The sequence below is a fragment of the Pogonomyrmex barbatus genome, unplaced genomic scaffold (genome assembly GCF_055798465.1).
Source record: "Pogonomyrmex barbatus isolate J1 unplaced genomic scaffold, ASM5579846v1 scaffold16, whole genome shotgun sequence".
Taxonomy (NCBI): Eukaryota; Metazoa; Arthropoda; class Insecta; order Hymenoptera; family Formicidae; genus Pogonomyrmex; species Pogonomyrmex barbatus.
The window spans coordinates 1,658,593-1,667,632 of record NW_028297112.1 but is presented as its reverse complement, the minus strand read 5'-3'; the positions used below and the strand labels follow the sequence as shown (position 1 = coordinate 1,667,632).

The following is a 9,040-nucleotide window of genomic DNA, read 5'->3' as shown; positions in this document are numbered from 1 at the left end:
CTGCAAGCAGAAAGACACCGATATTTACATTTCGCATGTCCTCTTGTAACAATATCAAGTAAAGTATCACTATAGTGGTACTTGGCATAGTAGTAAAGTATCAATATATTTTATTCAATAATTCAATAAAAATTAATTTAATTAAAAATAAAATTTAATTAGTCTAATTAAAGATAAGATATTTCTAATCAAAGATATTGGCAATCGCTAATTGTTTATGATATTAAATATTTTCATATTACGACTTATATGACTCTTTCTCTTTCCATAATTTTCCATAATTTTAATTTTCAAATGAATGTGTAATTAAAATATCATTAATTATTACGTCAATGTAACAATGTAGTTGTTTGTATCCATATTTTTTTATAGGACACGCTTTCACAAAACGAAATTTTTTAACAATGGCATTTTGCTAAGGGTGATACAAATTTATTTTCATCTCTTATTTTGTCCACAAGAATTTATAGTAATGAAAAAAATATTATTTAGTATCCCATCGATAATACTCATTTTTAAAAAAATCAAAAGTTTAATCGTTGCCTTTTTTCCGCGATGCTAATTGATTTCCTCTTTTTACTCATTTCATGCCAGTTATCAGCACAAAGATCGTGTATTTATATATCTTTCATATATGTAATCCACAATTGTCATCATAGATAAATATGTTATACATTGTAAAACCATTTTATTTCATATTCTCTTTGAGGTATTAACCAATTAAATATTAAAGATGTTTGATTATGTAAATAATTTTCGTCACATAAAAGCTGCTCATACAAAATAGATATATACATAGTTGTAACAGAAATTGATAGACTCTGAATTTTATATTTCATTAAAAAATATGTGTAATACTAGAAAACAAATAGCGCATGCGCAATACGTAGTCTAAAATGTTTAATCTCCTATAATAATAATGCAATAACGTAATATTTAATTATCGGTCGTTTCTCGAGAGGGAGATAGCTGCCGTCATTGCAATTAATCGTTATTACGGCGTTTCTTATCTTAAAGGTCTCTTTTATTGCGATTCCCACGCGCACGTCTGGCGGCTACCTTTCCATCTCCTTCCCTCCTTCCGCACCTCCGAGGCGCGGTGGTTATTCGCGCGGCTCGCGACGAGCAGCGGAGGCTTCGCGGTCCCTCTAATTAAATCGCTCGAGTCAGACAGCCATGTTTCACCTGGCAGTCAGAAGAGAAGAGAGATCGGCCAAGCGGCTGAAGGAAAGGGAACGACGCTGGCGGCAAAGGAAAAGGAAGAACGAGGGAGGACTGGAGTCTATAGACCGCGAGTCCAAGGTCACGAATGCGAAGGTTATCGTACCTCTCTCCCACCCGGTCGAGCAAATTTATCGGATACCGTGCGGCGACACTCGCTTTTCCACGCTCGGAAGGAGAAAGAGGAGGAAGAGGAGGAGCAAAGAGAAAGACGTGACGCCGAGAAAAAGGAGAAGAAAAAGAAAGTGAGGAATAGAGAAAGCATTTTTCAGCGTGTCGAGCTTGTCTCGGATGAAAATATCGTTTCTCGGAGAAACATCGTGCTTCAACTTTATACTCGCGTCGTCAGCGCAAAAAGACTTGATAAAGAAAATAATGAAAGTTTTTTTCCCTTAAAATCTTTATTTCAGCTTGTTTCGCATTTCTCAGCCGAGATGAGCGGTCAAGAAACCGACCAACGTTATTAGGAGCGCGAGTCAACGTGAGAGAATAGAAACGAGACAACGAAGCCGCAAAAGAAGCGGGAGAGAGAGCGGGGGAGACAGAGAGAGAGAGAGAGAGAGAGAGAGAGAGAGAGAGAGAGAGAAAGAGAGAGAGAGAGAAGGAGGGAGGAAACCATGAAGGCAAGGAGGACAAAGAGCATCTGTTCGCTTCAGGAAATGCTTCTGAAGTTACTGCACCAGCGAGTACCCGCTCGCGAGCGCGACCGGCGCGCGCCGTCTTCGTGCAAGAATTTCGATTAACTCCCGAGATAAAAGGTGAACGCTCCTGAGGGAAGCGTCCGTGGAGCGCGAGGTCGTCGGAAAGCCGCGTTTAACATACCCGAGGCCGAGGAAGTCGCGGAGAGCGCGCGAGATAAACCTACCGAAAGCGAGAATTCACGCCATTGTGGAGAGAAGCTACGTGTAAAAATAACACGTATGTATATGGAATACCGCCAAGTTGAATTAAAATAGCTTCACGCGCAGGAAATGTCACAAGAATGTACATGTATTTTAATAAGATAAATTATGTGCTTGATGTGCACCAACAAGATCTCTTTTAAAAGTCTGAGATATAAAAGAGACTTTACGTGAGATTGAGATTAAGATAATTTTATTAAACAAAAATATTGTAGATATTGATGAAAAAATAATGATAATTAAAATCTTATTAAATATTTTAGAGAGAGAGAGAGAGAGAGAGAAATCCATTCATATATTATATACTGAATATATTTGATTCAATAGTTTATGTATGTAATTCAGGTAAATCATGAAAAATTGTGGAACATGTTTTTCTGTTTAATCATTCATGTTCGCCATGTAAAATAAAGTATGAAAATACGATAAAAATTTATAATTTTATAATTTTATTTACAACACACACACACACACACACACACACACACACACACACACACACACACACACACATATATATATATATATATCTTTCTCTCTAAATATATGCAACTGTCAAAAATTGTCAAGAAAAGAATGGAGAACGTTTCTAAGAATCATGCGCGTATGACAAATTACATATCGCGGCGATATATAACGAGGGGAAAGAAGGACGGCAGGGTTAAATCTTCCTCGTGCGCGGAGAGATGAAACGTTTGAATAAAAAATGTGACGGGAATCAGGGAGAAGCGGGCGCACAGGAACGTGTCCTTAGCGAGGATAATTCCCGTTATCGAGGCACCGTTGCATTTTCGAGCGCAGATCGCAACCCCACGGTTGAATGCACCGTGGGAAGGGGTGGCGGACGGCGCGTCTGGTTTCCATGGTAACGCTGCATCGACCGCTCCAACCCTTCGAACCGGAGTTGTTCCGACGAGGGTAGAGTCCGCGTTGCCGTGGTGGTAGTGGCGACGATGGTGGTAGTAGCGACGGTGGAGCGGAGGGAACCAAGGGGGATGGCAACCGCCCTTCGGGTACGGTAACCGTTGGTGCATCGCCCTTCGACGCAGCCCGGCGGTGCGTGCTTCTCTACAGGGTGATCGAAAAGAACGTTCCCAGGATACATGAAAATAATCACGAAACAGGCAAAAAAAGAAAATTTCCCAAGTTTTCCAAAGTTTTCCTCTCAAGCGAACAAGTTACAGTTAAGATCTTATGATCTTTATATCGGTTATCGATAATTTGAAGTTCGAAGATGAGTCATAATATTCTACAAAAACGCATTCTACATCATTTTCCGGACGAAACTCTCTCGCAGATCTTTTTGATAAATTGATTCTCAGAGGCAATTTAAGTAATGCCTCATAACTTTATTTAAAACTTTAAGTCTTATATTCTCTCTCTTCTCTCTTGACTTTGAAGGGCTTAACTTGTCTTCCAACTTTGGAATATATATTCTCAATGAGCGTGTCCTTGCAAAATCGTCTTCAAATTGGGCCGTCCGACTATTCACAGACAGAAATCTACCCTTACGAATTTACACTCGCCGAGGATACAAATGTCAAAGGTGTTCATAGCGCCAGCAAGAACTCGCCTCGAATCTACAAACCGGGGCGTATATTCTCGTATGTATTCCAGCCGGTAATTTCAATGTCACTGTCGGATGATTCTTCAGCCCCAAACGAGGGGAGCGATCGCCACCACCTGCCCCCACTACCCCCTCGTTTGATTAACGTTATTTTGCTCGACGGGCGAACATCGACCGCGATCGATACGCGGTGCGGCGGCGGCGGCGGCGGTGGCGGCGGTGGTGGCGATGACGATGGCGGCGGCATATAGTCACGTTTGCGAGCCGAGGAACAAGGAACGAGAAACGAGATGAGACAGACGGAGCCGGGCGAAAAGGCCATCGGCCTGCGCCGCAGACGGATTGGTAACGGCCGCGGCGCTGCGGTTATGGGAAAGGTAGGCGAGCGAACGTGAAGCGAGCGTGATGGACGGATAGGAAGGGAGAAATTTATTATACCTCGGAGCCCCGCGCGCGAGCCTGCCCAGGCCTCGTATATTTAACAATAACGCGCGATACGCGCGCACGTGACAATATCCCAAGAAATATAGATATGGATCGAAGCGTTTTATGACCTTCCTAATGCTTAAGAGAAATTTCTATGTAAAATGAAGTGAAAGATATTTTAATTGGTCTGGAATAATTATTGTGGCACCGATTGAAATGAAGTAACAAGTTAAAATAATATCAATATTTTTATCAAGTTTTGTATATGAAGTAAATAAAAATAAAGAGCTGATGACGGAAGAGGCTGGATTAGCAAAATAATTAGGATAATTATTGTAATAAAAATTTTATGGGAAATATAAAATACAAAAAATATATAAAACTTTGATATTATGTGCTGTTAAATGGGAAAAAATATACTTTATATTTCCTCTAAGAGTGAAATATTCCCATCTTAGGGATAGAGTGAGACGGAAGTCTACCAGACGCCAGATCGATCGTGTCTGCGTGCCGCCATCGACAACGGAAACGGAAGTGGTTGTAACGAGATCGTTTAGGTCCCAACGCACCGAAAGATTTCTAACGAGTGGAAAATTTTCACTTCAAAATTCTAACGAATAAATTTTACCAACACAATTTTTATTTTAATTCCTAACATTCGAAAAAAAACGTAGCTACTTTTTAGTTACGTCCATCAGCCCTAATAATTTGTGAAATCCAATATTACATAATTCAAAAAATCTGTAACTTCGTGTAATTGACTTAAAAAATCATGAATACAGTATTATTTCATTTAAGTTTTGAAACATCTACGAATTTTTGCTTTATCTAAATTTAGTCAACATCACTTAATGTGTATCAAAATAAATAATGACAAGCATGTACAGGTATTGATAAAAAGACACATGCTGTATTAATAATTCACAGAATGCTGAAAAATAAATTGTCTTAGGTTTTACGACCTCAATTGTCACAAAGTAGAACGCTCGTGTGCGATGATATTTCTGTTAACAATAAATCGAGCGAGTACTTTACACGAGAAGCCTCGAATCCTCTTCACTGTCAGGACTCGACGATAAACTCAACGATGCATTTTGAACGTTAAAGTGCATCAGCGTCACGTTTTCCGGAAGTGCCGATCGTTTCGTTGCCGGTGGTTTACGAGCGCGGAGTGGTTATGACGCCACACGGGCGACGTTCCGTTCCGCATGCGGAATACGTAGGAGGAGGTCACTGCACTGTGAACCTTTCGTTGGCAGAAGGTCGCGCGAATCGTAACATCGATTTCATATATGAGCATATTAACATCCTGACGAATGCAAAAACAACAATACACCTCGGAGCAAGCGATAAAGGAGGGTGAACGACCCCCATTATAACATTCCAGTGGGATAAAATGTCGATTCAGGTAAACGAAAGACGGAAATATCTCGGTATTTCGAATATAAAATGAGTTTTATCATAAGGAATACTGTATAATTTGCGTTTATAATCTTGTAACGCGCGAGAGGATTTTTATGAAAATGTACGCAATAACATTTTCTTGTTTTATAATTAATAGCCACGTGGAAATGCTCATTGAATATTGATTCATTATCAAATCTTTTGTCTTACATTAATATATGTGATATAAAGATTGTCTAAATGACAATTGCTATTTTTATTCGCCTACAAAAATAAATCTAAAATTATTGCACATTAATGTGCAATAAGCAAAAAACAAAATAATTAATATTCTTATTAGTGAGAACATATATATTTTGATTATCTGCTGCAGATCTCGGAAAGAAATGGACGAGATGGAAAAATGTTGATTATCAAACATGGAAAAGTAAGGAAGTTGCCGTGGTCATTTCTCGTCGGTAGCGTCGTTCTCGAAGTTCTTGATTGGCGAGACCAGCGTCCGAGAGCGGTATACCTAGAGAAGAGGCTGGAGAGTGGAAACGAGGGAGTGACGCGTATATCAAAGGCAAGGAGAGAAAGGGACAGAGAGAAAACGAGAGAGAGAGAGAGAGAGAGAGAGAGAGAGAGAGAGAGAGAGCGGAAGGGAGGATGAGTGGAGAAGAGGTTCAAGCACCATTTGACCGGTCTCTGAATCATCGTTAAGCGACCGTTACACGATGGCTCGTTAAATCGCACGGCAATGTGGGTGGGTCGGATAAATCGCACGTCTAAGGAGAGCTACATTGGCAGAATTGTTTTCGCGCGCAGCGAAACAACGCTCGGAATTGGTCGCGATTTCTCTTACCGCAATCGTGGCCTTGCCTTTGAAACTTTGGTCAACGTTGGTCGGGTGTGTCGTTAACAATACATAATCCGACACAAACTTTCTCAAATTGGTCAAGCGCTCGTTCGTTTCTCTCGATACCGAAGGATCTAATTTAGAAAATAGCTCGTGAATAAATGTTAATTTAAATATTTTCATTCCGAATCAAAATGTGACATCATTGAATATAATAGTACTTTTACCGAAAAGAAAATTTATAACCCATAACCCACTAATTATTTATGTATACTGACTAATTTATAAAATATTTCTATAAAAAATACTTTTATATATTTCGAAATATTTATGATACATCACTTACAACATGTAAGTATTGTATCGATCATTATAACGACATCAGGGTGAAATATGAACGAATGACGTGGAAGAACGGAAGTCACTAATTTCAAAAAGCCTGAAGTGTTCTTCTTAAGTAAGATTTCAATTAAGACTATTAAGTAATTAATATTACTTTAAAAGTCTCGGATCGGATTAATCATAAACGATTAATGGTTGGCATGTCGCACAGTTCATCGTTATCAGATGACAGGAAATGTTATTTTCCTTTTTAATATATTTCTATATTGTAAGATCATGTAAATGACATCCAGGAATTCTATTTATAAAATTATTTATATTAATCGAGGAAAAATTGATCTTGATATCGATATATATATATATATATATATGTCGATATCACTCATATGATATTATTATATTTTCTAAACATTTAGAGGCAACCGATTTTATTTGTTGGACGCGCTGCAATTTCATTAATCTTTCAAGCAAGCGCAATTACTAACAAGAGTACATTTTTAAAAAAACATTCCATCATTACGGAACGTGGAAATTAGTTGCGTGCAGTCATCGCCGATCCTTATGCTTAACGCGAAACTATTTACATAATATCGTGTCATAATTGCGGAGTCGATACGGTTGGATTAACGTCCGTTTAAAGAAAGATTGAAAGAAGAAAGGTGGATATATATATATATATATATATGTGTGATTTATGCGACATTTTCTCAAGAAGCACGCAACAGCTGATGCGCAATCAACGATATTTATGCAACGATCAATTTAGATGTTGGAGAAATATATTAAAAGATTATATCTATTAAATATATATATATAAACGTATTATGTACAAATGAACAAGAAACTATTTAAAAACAGCTCTTTATATTGAATAATTCTAAGTGGAATTGTTAAAAATATCGCTGTTATAATTAACTAAATGTCGCGTTCTCGATATTCTCATTATGTCATCCTAATAAACGATATATGAAAGGAAACAAATAATCGATAAAAAACCAAAGCTGTCTCAGTAGCTTTTTTATGTTAAAAATAAAATGAAACAATTTTTGATCAAATTGTTAGATATATCAATGGTATAACTATGTTTAGATTTATGAATATTTTTGCTAAGTAAAATGTGTTAAACAGATATTTCAGGCTTAAAATATATATCAAATATAAAAAAATGAAATAATACTGTTTCTTTTAAATTTTTTAAGCTTTTTAAGATTAGAAATTTAATTTTAGATTATTCCCTGAATTATTTTCCTCAATAAAACGAGAATATACGTAACACTTTTGAAATAACACCAATAATATTGAATTTCAACCTTAACATTTGGTCATGAATGAGGCAAATGAATAACAAAAGCTAGTGGAAAGACATGCATAGAAGTGCAGCAGAGTGGATTTCGTTCATTCGACTCGTTTCGTATGCGAAGTTACAGCGAAATGACGTTGCTTTAGGACGTTGTTTTAACACATGAAAGGTATGAAAAGCTTCACACAAAGATGAGCGTTTTAAGAGAAGAAATAAGAGAAGACGAGAAGCTTCACAAGAGACATTGACGAAAAGCGCACACCTGTGGAACGTTAATGATTATGAACGACAAAGATGCAAAATCTTGAACGACGACGATTTCCTCTTCCATCTGGAGCAAATTTAATCCGAGGCAGTCTATGATTTCTAAGATGATCAAAATGAAAATTACGTCATGTAAATTACGTAATATACAATGAACGCGTAATTAACTTGAATAATATTTTATCATGAAAATTGTATTTTAATATTTCATAATTATATACTTTCAATATATTTTAATTTTAATATGAGTTATTTTTTATGTACAATAACCCATAAAATATGCGACAAAGAAAGAAATATTAGAAATAATAATATACGAATTACTCAGTCTAGTGACTTAGTTGCTTAAAAATACATATTAATTTTATTGCTCCAGCCTTATTTTCTGAAAATAATTGTTACATCCGATGTGTCTTTTGCTTTCAAACAACAAAAACTAACTGAGTTACACATAAAATTAAATCCTCTGCACAATTATTATATTCATGTTTATATGCTAGTTTAAGATATTAAACATGCAACACATGAATGACATGTCGATTGCTAGAATAATTTCTTTTATTCACGTTTAATATTTCTTTGAAAATATAATTAAAGAAAATAAAATTTCTTATATTTTTTAACAAAGTAAAAAATATATTTTTAATATTAAATAAAATTCTTCAATTTAGTAATCTTTTTGAAATTTTATAACCTTTTACATCTAAATCTTTTTGCTATATATTAAATTTTACTCCTTTATGCCCACTGAAATATGAGAAGAAAAGAAAACTCGA

General features: G+C 36.5%; 1 protein-coding gene across 4 annotated transcripts in view; it reads right to left on the bottom strand.

Annotated features, from left to right (window-relative positions):
• brat (tripartite motif-containing protein brain tumor) overlaps positions 1-9,040 on the bottom strand; it is a 113,195-nt gene that overhangs the window by 32,289 nt on the left and 71,866 nt on the right. The gene's annotated exons all lie outside the window — the stretch shown is intronic.